Source organism: Staurois parvus, unplaced genomic scaffold (genome assembly GCF_062004578.1).
Source record: "Staurois parvus isolate SC_StPar_1 unplaced genomic scaffold, SC_StPar_1.0 ptg001542l, whole genome shotgun sequence".
NCBI classification, from domain to species: Eukaryota; Metazoa; Chordata; class Amphibia; order Anura; family Ranidae; genus Staurois; species Staurois parvus.
The window spans coordinates 248,421-267,604 of NW_028319338.1; positions in this window are offsets into that span (position 1 = coordinate 248,421).

Here is a 19,184-nt window from a genome sequence, read left to right on the forward strand (position 1 = left end):
GCCTCTTTTAAATATTAACCTCTTCAAGCCGGCCGCACGCAAATGTCCGCCCTTCCTTCATCTGGGCCTTGACGCTGAGCGGCCACACATTTGTATGCAATTAAGAAAAAAATATGTGCTGAGAGCACACCCTGCGCGCTCCCAGCACACATGTCCGGTACTCACGGAAAGGTCCCGATCTCCTCGTTTGATTGGGACCTTTCCCGATCATGTGACCGTTGTGACATCGAATCATGGCAGTCACATGACCCTAAAACCCCGCCCCGCCTCTGAAACCCTTAAAGGTCTGGGAGACGCCTCCGTCAAGGGGTTAAACATGTTATACTTACCTATATAAAGAAAATGCAGCGCTGTGTGATGTTACTATATTGCGGGCAGATATAAATAATAAATGAAACCAAAGCAAATGAATAAATCAATCAATCAATAAATAAATCACAGTCCAGTAATGGTGCTCGCTGATTCCCAGTGCAAAAGTTAGAAATGCACACTAACCAGAAACGTATTAATAATACGCATGTGTATATGATATCATGGAGATTCCCCTCTCTTTTCTGGTCAGGTAATGGGCAGGAGCTGGAGATAGTAGAGAAGAAGCACCCTCGTGTGGTGAAATGGAGGTCCAGCAGGTCGGTGGAGCCCAGGACGCCATTGACACTACGCCGCCGGTGCCACGTGGAGGCCCGGCGGCCATCCTTAATCTTAAAGGGTCAGTTATTTGATTAAACCTGGCACCATTGTGAGTTTTTTTCTGAACACTCCTGTTTTTCTTGAATAAAATCATTTTCATCAACCTACTACACTATGGGTTCTATCCTGTGTCTTCTGCGATGAGCCTTTTCAGCTTCTGCAGACCCAGATTGATCCCTGCACCAGCCTTTGAGAGGAGGAATTTTCCACTTCACACACTTCTGTAAGGATTTCTGTGACCTGCTGGACCTCCATTTCGCCACACGAGGGCGCTTCTTCTCTACTATTGTCTTGGAAATTCGCTTTAACGAATTTCTCCTTACCGTGAGTACTCGCAGTTGGATGCGCAGAAATCCCCCATAAAGCTGTGCGAATCTCGCTTACCACGACTGCAGCCAAACTACACGATTCCTGCCCATCCAAATACTTTGGTTCTGTTGAATTTGTGGGTGATGGAGCTCCGTTACCCTGGAATGATCACACGACACTCTAAGGCTGGTTGCAACTCACATAAGGGCCGGCTTTAGGCTCAGCTCTCTGTTTTTATTAAGAATACACACATGCCCCCCACATGAATAAAGTCAATCCCTCCCACCGAACAATACAATGGGGATTGCCTATACAGAGGATATACATTCCAATTGGAGCATAGCCTTTGCTATTATCTATCACTGGTCCTCCCCCATGAGTCTTCTGAGGTCAGCAGACTTCCTCCCCTTCCCCCCTATGAGCCATCTGAGGTCATATTTCCTGTCCTACTAGCTTCTATTGGTATGTAAAATTCTCTGCACAAGCACTCCCTAAAAATATCAGTCTGTACCTGGATGGGCCCGATACGATCTTTATTAAAACACATCCATCCGAGATACAGTTCAGATTAGTAATGGGTTGTAAGATATGCATAAGCCTACACGTGGAGTTCACACCGCTTGCGCCTTGCGTTATGAAGCCCACGTGGTACCATGCTGCTGATATGTGGATACAGGCCCGCGTGATACTAACAGCGGCATTCGCATGGAATGCCGTGGTGGTATACATGCCGGTCTATAAGCGCAGATCTGCCATCTCATCCATTACCAAGCTGAGTACTGTAATACATACATTGTACATGCGCATGGCCCAATTGCAGCCTTCAGAGCTTTAATTAAGCCACACGAGAGACATATGAATAACACGAATATATGACACATTTAAAGTTCGACCAATAATACAAAATTTCCATGACATTCCCTCCTGTTTTATCATATTCTCCTCGTGTCCCTTCTTGATCTTCTTCAGCTTGATGGGTGTAGTCTCAAACTTCAAAGAGTTCCTGTAGTTGTCCCTGAGAATAAAGCTCCACGGGGTACCTGAAACAACAAGACCCGACGCAGACTCGACGCAAACAGGCTTGATTGAAGCGATGATCCTCAAGAGCGTTGGAACCTTCACTACAGGAAGGCTCTTGCAAAAACCACAAACAGACTTGTGGTATGAATAAAGCTTGTGATCCCACGGTGGTCTGGGGAGATCCAGCAACAGATTCTCAAATTGCCCCTGCAGACGGGGCCACACAAGGCTGGTCTCGACCCAGACGGTTTTCCAAATCGCAGACACAAACAATGATGAGGCTTGAAGCTTGCTTGAAGGTCTTGGAGAATGTGGTCTTCAGAGAGATAAATTAGAGGGAAGCCAGGACGTGATCTGTAGAGAAGGTGGATGGTTGGTGAGGTCTTCCTCCGATCAGTGGTTGGAGTGGGATCCCAGGAGCGGGCATGGAGATGTGGTCGTCTGCCCGAGCTTGGCTTACACGGTCGATGAGGCAACAGGAACATCTCACCGCGCCATATAAAAGGCAGATGAAAAAGAGAAGCATCAGGATATACACTCCCACTTCCTTCAACCAAGATCCGATGGAGAACAGGAAATCTCCCAATCCTCCCAAACCCTTGAACGGATTCCAACCCTCACTAGCTATAGCTCTAGCTTTTCCCTGTAGTTCACTAACTTTGTCCATATGGGCCTGGACCTTGTCATCGGTGTCTTCTATCCAAGTACAACAATCCTCTCCGATGAACTCACAGAACCCCCCTTTGGCGGCTAAAAGATAATCGAGGGCCATCTTCTCCTGAAGCACTAAAATTCCCATCTGCCGTTGTTCTTGGGCAATTTCTCTGACAGCCTCTACGGTCTCGTTAAACATACTATCCACGATGACAGAAAAATTGTTCAGGCGCTTCATAAGTTCTATTCCCCATCCTGTCCATGAGGGGAACCAAGCCCATGCCTGGTCGCCCTCAGAGAACAGCTCCCTGCGAACTCTCCCTGCCATCCTTACCTTCTTGTGGACCATCAACTCTTCATGGTCCATCACTACATAGGATGCGGGGACTAGCTTTATGAGGGCACACGAACCTTTCGCGTTCTGGGGAAATGTTCTATAGGCTGCCGAACCACACAGAAAATAGTATGGACCTGTCAGAGCAGAACAGGAGGAGTTCCTCGTTCGGCCTCTGGTACTGAGCAACAGTTGCACAGACTGGGGGATTGCTCCCTCAGTCTGCACATCACATCCGTCCTTCCAACACACGTGGTCTGGTCGGTCAGTGTGGTTACTCAGAAAGGAAGTCTGGTTAGTCAGATTGACAGTTATACCTCCCTCGCAGGTGGTAATCCCAACAAACTTGTTACCTGTGCCAAAGCTGATGTTAAAGCACACCTGAGGGCTGCCTAGCTGCCCAGTTACCCATAATGGACTGGTGAGGGCCCTACAGGAGCTAGAGCTAATATTGGTGCTGAAACTGATGTTACCTGCTAAAAATGTGTCATTAAGTTCTACCGACAAATGTCTACGTGGGGGCTGACCAGGGGTCCCTTGCTTTTTCATGCCGACGCGGATGTCATATAGGGCATGAACAGCGGCCATTGCGGACATGTGATGACTGGGTGGGGGCTTAGAGCATACCCAACAGTTGGTTTTGTTGGCGGTTCTGGCTAAACGCAGGTGCATTTTAAATAAAAGGTTGGGGTATCTGCCGTCTTTTCCTCCGTTCACACACATGTATGACATACAAACAAAAAGAAAAAGGAAAATGACACCCCTCATTCTCTGGTGTAGCTGAAAAGCTTCTTGCAGTGGCTTGCGTGCACCCAGTTGTCTCGTCCCTCGAGTTTGAGTGAGGTAGGTGTCGTCAGCTGGACTTGGTATGGTCCGGTGAACCGTGGCTCGAGTCCGGTTCTTTGATGTTTCTTTAGGACGACCCAATCACCTGGCTCAATAGAAAGAACACCTGTTATTGTATTTGGATCGGGGAGCGATTCGCGAACCCGATGGTGTATCTTCTGCAGCTCCCGTTGCAGAGATTGCACATAACCTGTAAGCTGTGAATGCAAAGACGACAACTGTTGAGGAAAGTACAACCCTGTTTTGGGAGGTCCCCCAAACAACACCTCGTAGGGTGACAGCCCATGTGGTTGCCGAGGGGCATTCCGGATGGAATAGGGGGCAATGGGGAGACACTCAGGCCAAGGTTTTTGGGTATTGGAAGACGTTCAACCTTACCGCTACTCTCGGGGTGATATGGGGTGTGTCGCCGCTGACTCCAGTTCCACCAAAGAAATGCAGTCGTGTCCTTTGGAAGAGAGATTAGTAGTGGACAAAGAAGACATGTTAGCAGAAGAGGTGTTAGTATTGTTAGTCGTGTTGCAAAATTCAGCACTGTCATTGCTGTCCTCCCCCCCTTCTCATCTTCCGACACAGGAAGAAGAGAAGCTGGGTTAAGAATAGTGCATCGTTTGATAGTGAGGTTAGTAGGGGTTAGGAGGGCTTTCCCCTGAGAGGGGTACCTTGCCTTGGATGTCCTGTTTTCGCAGGACCGTTCTTGCTGCACCGGTGTCAGTGAGGCAAGGGAGGGGATATTTTAATTCCTCTAGAAAAAGATGGATCTGGGCCGACACCGATTTGTCAACTTCCTATGAGAATTCATAGGAGTTACTTACCATGGTGGTCATAGGGGCGGAGGACTCATCAGGAATGAACTGCCACCGACCTTTAGGTAATTGGGGACAGCTCCTCCTCATGTGCCCCGTTTGGTGGCACTGGAAGCACCTGGGTGGGGGCCTATCCTTCCTGTGACCCAGATCCCTTGGTTTTTCGTGTGGGGTCTGGGACATAAGAACTTTGGCCTTGTCTTGTTTTCTTCTATCCATTTCCCTCTCTATTGCCGCAAGAGTGGAAAGGATAGCAGGGATAGACATCTCATTATATTCGGGTCGGGCCAGAACCAGCCTTTCCCGAATTTTAGTATCGATGCCTTCCAAAAATTTGGCCCGCAACAGAATGTGCGTCGCGGTCACCTTTACCCCTTCAGTTGGAGCATCAGGTCCAACTTCCAGATCCGCATCCAGTGCCGTCTGCTTGAGACGGCGCCAGAAGCAGGCGCTTTCCTCATTAGGACCCTGGGTGAGCTTCATCATGTCCGTAGTAGAGGTAGCACCATACATTTCTGGAAGCTTTGCCTTTAGCTGTGTACAGAACTCTTTGCCCCCTGAAGTCATCTCCTCATGCGTGGTTATAGAGCACCCTGCAATCACTGTACTGGCCACTTCCATGCCCACCTTTGCCCGTAGGATCTGTGCACAATCTGACCCGCTCATACCATAGCTGAACTGGTTTTGTCCAAACATTCGAGCAAATCCTCTCGGATTGACTCGATAGTCCGGGAGCTCAGCCAGAATAGTGCGGATCTCTGCCGGGGTGAAGGGGACATGCCAAACTACCCGTTCCCCTAAAGTCCGTTCCCCCCGTGCATTGGGAGGACCTTCAAATTGCTGCACCCTGACTGGATAGGCCTCGGTCCGGGAAGAGTGCAAGGGCTGACCCAGCATCATCGGTGGGCTTAGATTAACCACCTCGCTTACTGCACCTTCAGGTTTGAGGTCCCTCAGATCAGGGTATAGCTGGGGGGCAGGGGTCTGATCAGTGGTTCGTAGCGCTTTGATGCAATCCGCCCTGTTTTTTAACCGGGTGTCTATTCCCCTTGATTCACAGATAGTCTGCAAATCGGTTGTTGAGTAGGCTTCATAGTTGGAAACAGAAGGAGCTGGGGTGAAGCAGGGAGAAGGGAGAGGTAGAGGCAGAGGCTGAGGCATAGAGACAGAAGACACAGAAGGTATGTCAAGAGTGACGTCACTAACAGAAGAGACAGGTGCAGTTATACTTATCTCAGCCACTGTTGGTTGTTGGGGGACCCCAGCAGACCCTGATCCTGCCTGCCTTAGTAGAGTCAGCCCTGAAAGAGCTTCTTCCACCTCTGACACTGGATCCTCCTGTTTTATTCCCTCTGGAGGCCAGGTATACATCACCTGGTTCTTCCGGACAGACACCAGTTTATGTATGCCCTGCTTCCCTAATCGGATTGACCTGTGAAGCCATAGCTGTGCGATCTCTAGTTCTGACGCCTGCATCCGTGGTCCAAATTCAGAGATGAATTTTTCCCACCTCCATGCGTCAAATGTACCTTCCCGGGGAATTTCCCATCTGGTACCCTTCGACCATTTATTCCACCTTTTGAGGGGTTCTGTAGACTTCCCCCCCAAACTCACCTTCATCAGTTGTGCAGCTGTCCTTACCCTGAAGAGGGCTGGTTCCCCCTCTCTCTTCATGGACTGACTACTGCCCATCGTGACTAGTCACTGGTATATATCCCGCGTCCGGGTACCTGTTTACCCCCTGGAGCACTCGGTGGGATCCTACCGAGAGGCCTGATTCCACCACTTTCCCAGCACAGCGTAATTTATGTGATACTTATCGATCACCCGAAGCGCATCAAGTGGCGGTCAGACTGAGAGCACACCTCCCACTCCCACAGCGCAATTTGTGTGATCCTGACCACCCGAAGTGTTTGTGGTGACCAGGACTTCCCTGGACCGCCCACTCGCACAGCGTAATTTATGTGGTTCTCATCACCCACTGTGTTTGGCAGGCCACACCGCACAATGATGAAAGTGGCTTTTCTCTCCCTGCACACAGTAGCTAACACAAGTCAAAACAAAAAGAGGGGTTCTTGGATGTTACTTAGGGGTCACTGGTTGGGCAGAAACCTGCTAACTGACCTTTAGGAAATTTGTGTAAAGAAAAAAACTTTCCTAATACACACAGAAAAAAAAACTCTTTTCAACCTGAAAAACTGTTAAAAAGGACAAAGTGGATCCTTATGAAAAACACGGGACGTTTCACAGTAAAACAATTACACAGAGGTAAACCGAAAAACTGCGCCAAAAGTAACCTTGTTGCTGACGCAAAAATCACTCCTATCAGCACCGCTAAACGATCCACGTTATACACGCAATCTTTACTGCAACCACCTAGAACCGTTTACACAAAAAGTCTGCTGGACGTGAAACACGCGACACAGCAGCTTAAAACAAACCCGCTTTACAATAAGGAACTACTTTTAACAGGAAAAACACAAGAAAAACATAATCACTATACAAGAAATCTATGTGCAAAAACCCAGACTACACCGCGCTCATTAAATGTGGAACACGTGAAGGGAAAACTCGCTTAATACACTTTAAATTGGCTGGCAATACGCAAATTTAAAGCTAAAAGCAAACAAATGAAACTGTAAAAAATTTGGATTAAAAACACAATATGGGTCAAATGCATATAGGAAACTTCATGCACATTGCATAGAGATTACTGCACATTTGGTAGCCAACGAAATGGCCACCAAACAAAAGGAGTCCATGTGGTTTAGTCAAGAAAATGACCCCCCACAGAGGAGCACATGGCAGATACTAGAATGACCCCCCACAGGGAAGCACATGGTAACGCTAGAATGGCCCCCCACAGGGAAGCACACGGCAGCCTCTAGCCTCAAAATTGCCTCTTACATAAAACAGACGTTTGGACAGAACATACACTGGACAATTACACAACAATATGAAGCACACATACAACACAATTTGGGCACAATCACAGAACGGACATAAAACACCAACATATCACACTAACATGCACATGTAACAAAAAGGACCCCCTGCTGCATGCTTGCTGGGAGCAGTAGTACCACAAAACATTGTACAGACCACATAACACAGATCTTACAACAGTTAACAATTAACCTAAGCCTTTCAGCACTGTAATAATTACCTCACGTGGAGGGGGGTAAAGCAATCACCACAGTACCTACAACCCGCAAATACTTACCTAACACTATGCAACAACTTTTACCCACTAAAACATATACCCGTTTAATTTTTGGTTGGAAGATTTTTTAAACTTGACCAAATCCAGCCAACCAAAACCCCCCCCTCTGCTGCGTTCCGCAGAGACAAACCCTTGTCTTTCACCCACAAATCAAGAGTTTAGGACAAAAAATGAGGTCCTTGTTAAGCGGTATTTCTTGTTAGCTAACAGAGAGCGAAATCAGCCACACGAACACGCAAAAAGCGATCCTCTTAATGGCAGAGAGACCTGAAATGTGCCGGCATACTTTTTGCTAGTTCATGATGGCCATTCCCCCCTCATTCTAGGTTAGCTACGCAAGAATACGCGTTAGTATCCACCAGGCTCGCCAAACTGTCTTGGAAATTCGCTTTAACGAATTTCTCCTTACCGTGAGTACTCGCAGTTGGATGCGCAGAAATCCCCCATAAAGCTGTGCGAATCTCGCTTACCACGACTGCAGCCAAACTACACGATTCCTGCCCATCCAAATACTTTGGTTCTGTTTATTTGTAGGTGATGGAGCTCCGTTACCCTAGAATGATCACACGACACTCTAAGGCTGGTTGCAACTCACATAAGGGCCGGCTTTAGGCTCAGCTCTCTGTTTTTATTAAGAATACACACATGCCCCCCACATGAATAAAGTCAATCCCTCCCACCGAACAATACAATGGGGATTGCCTATACAGAGGATATACATTCCAATTGGAGCATAGCCTTTGCTATTATCTATCACTGGTCCTCCCCCATGAGTCTTCTGAGGTCAGCAGACTTCCTCCCCTTCCCCCCTATGAGCCATCTGAGGTCATATTTCCTGTCCTACTAGCTTCTATTGGTATGTAAAATTCTCTGCACAAGCACTCCCTAAAAATATCAGTCTGTACCTGGATGGGCCCGATACGATCTTTATTAAAACACATCCATCCGAGATACAGTTCAGATTAGTAATGGGTTGTAAGATATGCATAAGCCTACACGTGGAGTTCACACCGCTTGCGCATTGCGTTATGAAGCCCACGTGGTACCATGCTGCTGATATGTGGATACAGGCCCGCGTGATACTAACAGCGGCATTCGCATGGAATGCCGTGGTGGTATACATGCCGGTCTATAAGCGCAGATCTGCCATCTCATCCATTACCAAGCTGAGTACTGTAATACATACATTGTACATGCGCATGGCCCAATTGCAGCCTTCAGAGCTTTAATTAAGCCACACGAGAGACATATGAATAACACGAATATATGACACATTTAAAGTTCGACCAATAATACAAAATTTCCATGACACTATCTCCAGCTCCTGCCCATTACCAGACCAGAAAAGAGAGGGGAATCTCCATATCATATACACATGCGTATTATTAATACATTTCTGGTTAGTGCGCATTTCTAACTTTTGCACTGGGAATCAGCGAGCACCATTACTGGACTGTGATTTATTTATTTATTGATTTATTTATTCATTTGCTTTGGTTTCATTTATTATTTATATCTGCCCGCAATATAGTAACATCACACAGCGCTGCATTTTCTTTATATATATATTTTTTGGGACTTTTATGTGTTTTCCTTGAATGTTCAGCTGCTGACCATTGGAGCGCTCACTGTATTTTTTATACTTTCATGCATATGTTATATTTACCTGCTGTGTGCAGTGGTTTTGCACATAGCAGCTCCAATCCTTCTCTTTTGGGGTCCCCCGTCGGCAATCAAGGCTCCTCCTCTTTGGAAAGTGCCCCCATTGGGAAGCTCCTGCAGGCTCGTCCCTGAGCCCCTCTGCCTGAGCCCATTGACATAGACAACAGTGCTTGGCCATGCCCCCTGCTCCCTCCTGACTGTGATTGACAGCAGCAGGAGCCAATGGCTCCCGAGCCTATGAGGAGGGAGAGAGCCAAGAGAGACACTACTCTCATGCACAGCACTGGATCGAGATTGGGCTAAGGTAACTATAAAGGGGGGCTGGGGGGGGGATCCTGGACATGGAAGGCTTTTTCCCTTAATGCAGAGTATACTTTAGGGTCAACAAAGGTTGCTGCACCCCAGAACATGACCTTATAGTCATCCATGTTCTCATTTAGTATTTTGTTTTCAACCTTCAAGGTTCTCTAACAGGTTCATATCCTGAAACTTTGAACACATCCTCTGCCTTACCTTTGCAGCTTCTTTGTGTATCCTAGTAAAGAAAAACTAAAGAAAACAGAAGTAGGAGACCTTCGAATGTACAAGTTGAGTGTATATGGAAAATTTAGAGCTGAAGTCGTACCTATTATAGGCCAACATCATCATCAAGATACAAGAATTTTGGGGTACCTTAGATCCCCTCCTCAGGCTTCATACAAATTTCCTAACATAAAAAGATGATAATCACACAAAATACATTTACAGCACACACAAAGTCTGATATACAGTTGCAAGAAAAAGTATGTGAACCCTTTGGGATTACGTGGAGTTTTGCATGAATTGGGCATAAAATGTGCTCTGTCATCTAAGTCACAACAATAGAAGAACACAGTCTGCTGAACATAATACTACACAAACATTAGATGTTGCCATGGTTTAATTGCACATAACATGTAAACATTCACAGTGCAGGGAGGAAAAAGTATGTGAACCTTTGGACTTAATAACTGGTTGACCCTCCTTTGGCAGCAATAACCTCAACCAAACGTTTCCTGTAGTTGCAGATCAGACCTGCACAACGATCTGGAGTCATTTTGGACCACTCCTCTTCACAAAACTGTTGCAGTGTAGCAATATTCTTGGGATGTCTGGTGTGAATCGCTCTCTTAAGGTCATGCCACAGCATTTCAATGGGGTTGAGGTCAGGACTCTGACTGGGCCACTCCAGAAGGCGTATTCTGTGCTGTTGCAGCCATTGTTTTGTTGAATGACTTGTATGCTTTGGGTCATTGTCCTGTTGCATCCCCCATCCTCTGCGGAGCTTCAGTTGGCGGACAGATGGTCGTACGTTTTCCTGCAAAATGTCTTGATAAACTCTGGAATTCATTTTCCCATCAATGACAACAATCCAGTCCAGGCCCTGAGGCAGCAAAGCAGCCCCAAACCATGATGCTCCCTCCGCCATGTTTCACAGTGGGGATGAGGTTTTGATGTTGGTGTGCTGTGTCTTTTTTTCTCCACACATAGAGTTGTGTGTTCTTCCCAAACAACTCAATCTTGGTTTCATCTGTCCACAGTATATTCTGCCAGTAGTGCTGTGGAACATACAGGTGCTCTTTTGCAAACTTCAAACGTGCTGCAATATTCTTTTTGGACAGCAATGGCTTCCTCCGTGGTGTCCTCCCATGTACTCCATTCTTGTTTCATGTTTTCCTTATTGTAGATGTGTCAACAAAAATGTTAGCATGTGCCAGAGATTTCTGTAGGTCTTTAGCTGACACTCTGGGATTCTTCTTTACCTCATGCAGCATTCTGCGCTGGGCTCTTGCAGTCATTTTTACAGGATGGCCACGCCTAGGGAGAGTAGCAACAGTGCTAAACTTTCTCCATTTGTAGACAGTCTGTCTTACCGTGGACACATGAACATCAAGGCTTTTGGAGATACTTTTGTAACCCTTTCCAGCTTCATGCAAGTCAACAATTCTTGATGGTAGGTCTTCTGAGAGCTCTTTTCTGCAAGGCATGGTTCACATCAGACAGTGCTTCTTGAAACCAGTTAACGCAAAACAGGTGTGTTTTTTTTAAGGGCAGGACAGCTGTCAGCAACACATCCAATATCATCACACTGATTGGAGTCAAGGTTGGCTCACTCCTGGCTCCAATTAGCTTTGGGAGACGTCATTCAGCTAGGGCCTCACATACTTTTTCCTCCCTGCACTGTGAATGTTTACATGTTATGTGCAATTAAACCATGGCAACATCTAATGTTTGTGAAGTATTATGTTCAGCAGACTGTGTTCTTCTATTGTTGTGACTTAGATGACGTTCAGAGCACATTTTATGCCCAATTCATGCAAAACTCCACGTAATCCCAAGGGGTTCACATACTTTTTCTTGCAACTGTAAGTCCCCACAAATTTGATACCTCTTTACTCTGAAGATCTTGGTGGTCCAAGCTCTCCACCAGTCCTCCATCCATTTCACCAAGTGTAACGGATCACTCAGCAGATGTGTAGACCCAAACATCTACAGATGTCCACTAGTGAGTCCTGGAACATTGGTCTCCATTGACCTCCATCATGCTAAGGATGCCATCAGGGGCCCCTAGAACGCAATGCATAGGACAGGGTCTCAGGACATGGACCATATACTTACCTGCTAATATGCATGTGTATCGCTGGTCAGCTTTTAATACTTTTATACAAAGTTTTAAAATCGTTTTTGAACTTACCGGAGTCCTTTTTGCTTTCTCCATGTGAAATGCTGGTAGGACACAAAGGATTTGCAGCTTCTGGAGCTGCTTCAGATAGAGTTGGCAAACCTTTGCTGGATTCAGGTGGAAAAGAGGAGCCTTCTGTTTTATCACAGGTGGATGGTCTACTGATCAGCATCGATTAACCTCTGTACACTTTGGGATTTATCTATCTGGTGAGTGATCCATTGCACTTTTTTGGTGGAGGACACACACCTGTATCCAGCAAAGGATCGTTGACTCCACCATACTCCTGAAACAATATCGTCAGTTGCCAATCCTTCACGCATCCCACCAGTGTTTCTTGTGGAGAGAGAAGGGGGCCCTGATAGTGCAAATAATGTTTTTAAAGCTTTTTAAACAATATAAAAAAGTATAAAAAGCTGAGGACACATTTTTAATCCGTAACCATAGCCATATAACCCAGGGGCAGACAGTCAACTCATGGGGCCCCCCGGGCAATAGGGGATCATGGGGCCCCTGTTTTCTTTTCACAAACTCATAAACGCCTGAGTTTCCAAATGGTCAGTCCGCCCCTGATATAACCATATCTTCAGCTATTTAAAGCATGGTTCCAAGTCCCCGGTATCCAGCCAAACTTTCTTGGCTTATTTATATGTTTAACAAACCTTTAAAAACCAAACATATTGTATAGTTACAACCACAAAAAGAGAGGAAGTATAATTGTTCTAACAATTGTACACTACCATTGTTTTCTATATATTCCACATGTTCTCAATGATAACACCCTAATGATTATTTTTTATGAAGATGGCAGGAGCATAAATAAAGGGAGGGATACGGGGGTCCAAACCCTCTCAAGTGTACTGGCTGGCAGCTGCTTAAAGGCACTGGAGTCGCACAGCCCCATCCTTCTCCTGTTTCGCACTGTCGCCGACAGGATCAAATGACTGGAGATGAGGAGAGAACTGTGATTGGTTGCCGGACTATGACCATGCCCACCAGCTAGGAGGATGTATTGGGGGACTGTGTGTGATGCTGGAGGTCATCAGCAAAACCCATGGCAGGCAGAGAGAGGTGTCGGGAGACCACAAGGAAATAAGGAACAGTCCACATGGATGAATCGTGTAGGAGGTGGTAAGCTGGGCTCCATTGAGACTCTTTGTTGGGTTAGTGCCACTGCTACTGACCTCTGAGTTGTTACTGGTCTTACCAATGTAGCTGTCACGTGCCTGGTGGAGATCGAGTCAGAGAGGGGGCTTCTCTTGTACCTCTTGTCCAACACCCCTGGTAGAGATGACAAGGATTGTGGAGACTCAGAATATCACGAGGGTTCATGTAGCAGGTAGTGCCAGCTGAGGACCAGGAACTGGAACACGGTGACACTTACTTGGCAGACAGGAGTGTAGCCAGGACACAACCCAAAAGGTCATCAACAGCTGGACATCGAGGTACAGGGACATCAGTCAGAAACGGAGTCAGGATACAAGCCGGGATCGGTACACAGCCGGGCAGCGAGGTACAGGAACATCAGTCAGAGACGGAGTCAGGATACAAGCCGGGATCACTACACAGCGGGGCAGCGAGGTACAGGAACATCAGTCAGAGACGGAGTCAGGATACAAGCCGGGATCAGTACACAGCCGGGCAGCGAGGTACAGGAACGTCAGTCAGAGACGGAGTCAGGATACAAGCCGGGATCGGTACACAGCCGGGCAGCGAGGTACAGGAACGTCAGTCAGAGACGGAGTCAGGATACAAGCCGGGATCGGTACACAGCCGGGCAGCGAGGTACAGGAACGTCAGTCAGAGACGGAGTCAGGATACAAGCCGGGATCGGTACACAGCCGGGCAGCGAGGTACAGGAACGTCAGTCAGAGACGGAGTCAGGATACAAGCCGGGATCGGTACACAGCCGGGCAGCGAGGTACAGGAACATCAGTCAGAGACGGAGTCAGGATACGAGCCGGGATCGGTACACAGCCGGGCAGCGAGGTGCAGGAACCTCAGTCAGAGACGGAGTCAGGATACGACCCGGGATCGGTACACAGCCGGGCAGCGAGGTGCAGGAACCTCAGTCAGAGACGGAGTCAGGATACAAGCCGGGATCGGTACACAGCGGGGCAGGGAGGTGCAGGAACATCAGTCAGAGACGGAGTCAGGATACAAGCCGGGATCAATACACAGCCAGGCAGCGAGGTACAGGAACATCAGTCAGAGACGGGGTCAGGATACAAGCCGGGATCAATACACAGCCGGGCAGGGAGGTACAGGAACATCAGTCAGAGACGGGGTCAGGATACAAGCCGGGATCGGTACACAGCCGGGCAGGGAGGTACAGGAACGCAGGACAGGAGCAGAGTCAGGATACAAACCAAGGTCACAGTAGACAGGCAGAAATCCAAGGACAGGTTGGTCATGAACAGGTAAGCAGTTATAGAAGGTCAAGGCTCAGGTAAAGCAGGAACGAGCTGAAGACCTCTCAGCAATCCATCCATGTCAGAGTGAAGCTTAAATAGGTCATTTGGCGGCAGTGCTCATACATGTGCGCATGTTTTCTGCACACGCTAATACGTTTGCTCGAGTGTGACCATGCCTGTTTTGTATTGAGCTTTTGCGCAGAATTATGAGCATGCATATTAGTATGAGCATGTGCCAGCCTTCTCCTTCCAGCATGTACTGAGGTTTTCTTATAGTAGTCCTCTTTTGGGGGGGGGGGGGGTTATGAGAAATGGTTCTCCCCAGAACCTTCGCTAAATGGAAGAGTGGGATTGATAAAAAAAGTTGGGAGTGCCTCCACCCAGGACAGGGCCTCTGTGAACAGAGGGGATTCCCTTCCAGGGAAAACTAATCAGATATCGAATCCAAGTATTTGGGAGCAGAAGGGGGCAGGGTGGGGGGGCCACTATATCTACTGTATGACAAGCCATAGAAGGTGACAATTTCTTTCCTTCAACCCTTGAAAGAAATTCGCTCAATCCCCCCCATGAACACAAAGAGACTTGACAGGGGGTTCCTCCTGAGGAGCCATCCTGTTCTCCCGGCAGGAGACACAGTGACCATTGCCAATGGCTGTTATAATCACATGTAAATCGCATGTACAATCCGGCAGGCTGGTTGTACCAAAGTTGATCGATGCATTCAGCCTGCCCATATATGGTTCGAATTAAGGCCGGTTCAGCAGGAACTGTCTATGGTATGGTAAAGTGGTAGTAAAGTCAATGTTGTCATTTTTACCTACAGGTAATCCTATAATGAAGCATCCTGTAGGTACAATAAATATCTCCTAAACCAGCCTCTCTCAACCTTTTCAACGCAGAGGAACCCTTGACTTAACTTTCCGTTCTCAGGGAACCCCTACTAAAAATGACTATCTACAATTCATGGTACATCAGTGTGATAGTCAGAGGTAATAATGCTCCTTACATTGGGGGTCAGTGGGAAGAATGTCCCTTACATTGGGGATCAGTGGGAAGAATGTCCCTTACATTGGGGGTCAGTGGGAAGAATGTCCCTTACATTGGTGATCAGTGGGAAGAATGTCCCTTACATTGGTGGTCAGTGGGAAGAATGTCCCTTACATTGGTGGTCAGTGGGAAGAATGTCCCTTACATTGGGGGTCAGTGGGAAGAATGTCCCTTACATTGGGGGTCAGTGGGAAGAATGTCCCTTACATTGGGGGTCGGTGGGAAGAATGTCCCTTACATTGGGGTCAGTGGGAAGAATGCTCCTTACATTGGGGGTCGGTGGGAAGAATGTCCCTTACATTGGGGGTCAGAGAGAAGAATGTCCCTTACATTGGTGGTCAGTGGGAAGAATGCCTCTTACATTGGGGGTCAGTGGGAAGAACGCTCCTTACATTGGGGGTCGGTGGGAAGAATGTCCCTTACATTGGTGGTCAGTGGGAAGAATGTCCCTTACATTGGTGGTCAGTGGGAAGACTGTCCCTTACATTGGTGATCAGTGGGAAGAATGTCCCTTACATTGGGGGTCAGTGGGAAGAATGTCCCTTACATTGGTGGTCGGTGGGAAGAATGCCCCTTACATTGGGGGTCAGTGGGAAGAATGTCCCTTACATTGGTAGTCGGTGGGAAGAATGTCCCTTACATTGGGGGTCAGTGGGAAGAATGTCCCTTACATTGGTAGTCGGTGGGAAGAATGTCCCTTACATTGGGGGTCAGTGGGAAGAATGTCCCTTACATTGGTGGTCAGTGGGAAGAATGACTCCCGTGATGTCATCGGCGGCTTGGCCATTCAAGCAGCTGCAGCCCGCGAACCCAGAAGGAAGGCGGTGATGGCGCGCAGATGGAGGGCTTCATTCTACGGTAAGTCTTTTATAGCATATAGTAATATAACCAGCAGCTCGGTCTCCTCTTCAAAGAATCTTTATTGGCACACAACAGAAAATATACAATTCATAAAACTAACGCGTTTCGGCCAAAGCCTTCCTCATAACCTCAGGAATGCTATGAGGAAGGCTTCAGACAAAACACGTTAGCTTTTATGGATTATATATTTTCTGTTGTGTGCCAATAAAGATTCTATGAAGAGGAGACCGAGCTGCGGCTAAATCACTATATACCTTGAAGTGAATGTTCCAACCTGATCACCGGCTTTCCACTCCTACTTCTCCCACATAGCACAGAGCTTGGCTGACTTTTCTTTGCTATTGTGCTATTATATGATACATACAACACACTATGATATTCCCTTGCAGCAAGAAATGTTTATTTTTTTAAAGAGTTTATTACCACTTTAAAGTGTTACTAAACCCGGGACTCCGCATTCACTATATCCACTTTCCCGGACCCCGCATTCACTATATCCGCTCTCCCCGGACCCCGCATTCACTATATCCTCTCTCCCCGGACCCCGCATTCACTATATCCTCTCTCCCCGGACCCCGCATTCACTATATCCTCTCTCCCCGGACCCCGCATTCACTATATCTGCTCTCCCCGGACCCCTCATTCACTATATCCACTTTCCCGGACCCCGCATTCACTATATCCGCTCTCCCCAGACCCCGCATTCACTATATCCGCTCTCCCCGGACCCCGCATTCACTATATCCGCTCTCCCCGGACCCCGCATTCACTATATCCGCTCTCCCCGGACCCCGCATTCACTATATCCGCTCTCCCCGGACCCCGCATTCACTATATCCGCTCTCCCCGGACCCCGCATTCACTATATCCGCTCTCCCCGGACCCCGCATTCACTATATCCGCTCTCCCCGGACCCCGCATTCACTATATCCACTTTCCCGGACCTCGCATTCACCATATCCGCTCTCCCCGGACCCCGCATTCACTATATCCGCTCTCCCTGGACCCCCCATTCACTATATCCCCTCTCCCCGGACCCCGCATTCACTATATCCGCTCTCCCCGGACCCCGCATTCACTATATCCGCTCTCCCCGGACCCCCCATTCACTATATTCCCTCTCCCCGGACCCCGCATTCACTATATCCGCTCTCCCCGGACCCCGAATTTACTATATCCGCTCTCCCCGGACCCCGCATTCACTATGTCCGCTCTTCCCGGACCCCGCATTCACTATGTCAGCTCTCCCCGGACCCCGCATTCACTATATCCGCTCTCCCCGGACCCCGCATTCACTATATCCGCTCTCCCCGGACCCCGCATTCGCTATATCCGCTCTCCCCGGACCCCGCATTCACTATATCCGCTCTCCCCGGACCCCGCATTCACTATATCCGCTCTCCCCGGACCCCGCATTCACTATATCCGCTCTCCCCGGACCCCGCATTCACTATATCCGCTCTCCCCGGACCCCGCATTCACTATATCCGCTCTCCCCGGACCCCTCATTCACTATAAATATTTCAGCACATGGACTTTTGGGTGTTTTGTTTAAGAGTAAGGATAAGCACTATTAATTTATGCACCTATTTTATTTATTTTATGAGTGATTAATAATCTAATTTTGCGCTGTTCATTTATATTTATATTGTTTTTGTTTTCACGATTTGCACAGCAGCAGTTTTAGAGTGTTATTTTGAAAGTTTTGGCGCTGGAATAAGTTTTTTTGTATAAAACCCGCATTCACTATATCCGCTCTCCCCGGACCCCGCATTCACTATATCCGCTCTCCCCGGGTCCCGCATTCAGTATATCCGCTCTCCCCAGACCCCGCATTCACTAGATCCGCTCTCCCCGGACCCCGCATTCACTAGATCCGCTCTCCCCGGACCCCGCATTCACTAGATCCGCTCTCCCCGGGCACCGCATTCACTATATCTGCCCTCCCCGGACCCCGCATTCACTATATCCGCCCTCCCCGGACCCCTGCATTCACTATATCCGCTCTCCCCGGACCCCGCATTCACTATATCCGCTCTCCCCGGACCCCGCATTCACTATATCCGCTCTCCCCGGACCCCGCATTCACTATATCTGGTCTCCCCAGACCCCGCATTCACTATATCCACTCTCCCCGGACCCCGCATTCACTATATCCGCTCCCCCTGGACCCCGCATTCACTATATCTGGTCTCCCTGGACCCCGCATTCACTATATCCACTCTCCCCGGACCCCGCATTCACTATATCCGCTCCCCCTGGACCCCGCATTCACTATATCTGGTCTCCCACAGTACACAGAACATAGAAGTGCAATTATTTTAGTAAATATAAACTGCTAAATCCCTTTTCTCATCAGCAGTATATAGCAGTCTCGTTACTTCTATCAGTGTCCAGCTTAAAGCTTGTAGGAGTTTTCATTTTGCTCTAGGAGGATGCAGCACCCTTGACTTCTGTCTGAACAGTGCTGAGTGGCCCTGTGCTGATCATATGCATTCTCCCAAGAAAAAAAAACAAACCTCTAGCAATAAACATCAAAGTGAGCATGTGCAGAGCAACTCCTAAGGCTCTGTACTATCAGCTGATGGATTGGGGACAGTAGAAGGGGAGGATCAGA